The 1063-nt window shown below is 46.6% G+C and overlaps 1 protein-coding gene across 1 annotated transcript in view; it reads right to left on the bottom strand.

Moving 5' to 3' along the window:
• Positions 1 to 1063, bottom strand: part of LOC101995264 — an 11115-nt gene that overhangs the window by 5427 nt on the left and 4625 nt on the right. The gene's annotated exons all lie outside the window — the stretch shown is intronic.

Consider the following 1063-nt stretch of genomic DNA (forward strand, 5'->3'; position numbering starts at 1 on the left):
CACCACCATCATCATCACCACCATCACCACCACCATCATCACCACCACCATCACCACCATCATCATCACCACCATCATCATCTAGTAACTCCTATTTGACTTTTACTGTGTTTGATGGCCCTGTACTTAGGCTGCTCTTGGATTTATCTTTGTATCCATGGCAACTCTAATCCATCAGCCACGTAAAGACCATGTTCACCAGAAGAAAAAAACCAACCTTCAGATGAACACACACCAGCCCCTCCTTGTATGTCTGCCCTCCCTGCAGACAGGTGTTTATCTACAGGTTAGTTTTATATTCTGATTGATATCTCAAGAGTGTGAAATGCTCCAACTTATCTTCTTCTTCCGTCCATCTTGGGACAAGAGGAGGTCTGGGAACTTCTGGCCAAAGGAATGTTTGTTGGTTGTGAGAAAGAGGGTTGTACATTTTTTTACTCTTTGTTTTTCCTCAGAGGCTGGGAGTCAGCTCCAGGCCTTAAGCGCGCTAGGTGAGTGTTTTCCACTAAGCTGTTCCCCAACCATCCCACAGTGGTGTTGTTTCCCAGCCTTTTGTGTGAGAACATCTGCTTGTGGAACTCACTCTAGCCTTGAATTGGCAGCGCTCCGACCCCAGTCCTCTGAGCGTTAGGATCGCAGGTATCTGCCACCATACTCAGCTTCCTTCCCATTGCTGTCTGCTCTGTGCCCCCCACTGTAACCTCCTGCAAATCTCTAGTATTACAGCTTCAAGGGCCTCATTCTTCAACCTTCAGAGTCTGTGACAGTAGGAAAGTGTTTTCTCCTCAGAGGTCCTTTCCTAATATAATGTAATTGGGCCAGGAGTTCAAGGCCAGCTTGGCCTACCGTGAGACCCTGTCAAGAGAAAAAGTGTTAAAATGCTTGATAAAGATCCTCAATCTGGGGGCTGGAGAGATGGCTCAGAGGTTAAGAGCACTGACTGTTCTTCCAGAGGTCATGAGTTCAATTCCAGCAACCACATGGTGGCTCACAGCCATCTTTAATGAGATCTGGTGCCCTCTACTGGCCTATAGGGATATATGTAGGCAAAACATTATATATA

Source organism: Microtus ochrogaster, chromosome 18 (genome assembly GCF_000317375.1).
Source record: "Microtus ochrogaster isolate Prairie Vole_2 chromosome 18, MicOch1.0, whole genome shotgun sequence".
Classification (NCBI taxonomy): domain Eukaryota; kingdom Metazoa; phylum Chordata; class Mammalia; order Rodentia; family Cricetidae; genus Microtus; species Microtus ochrogaster.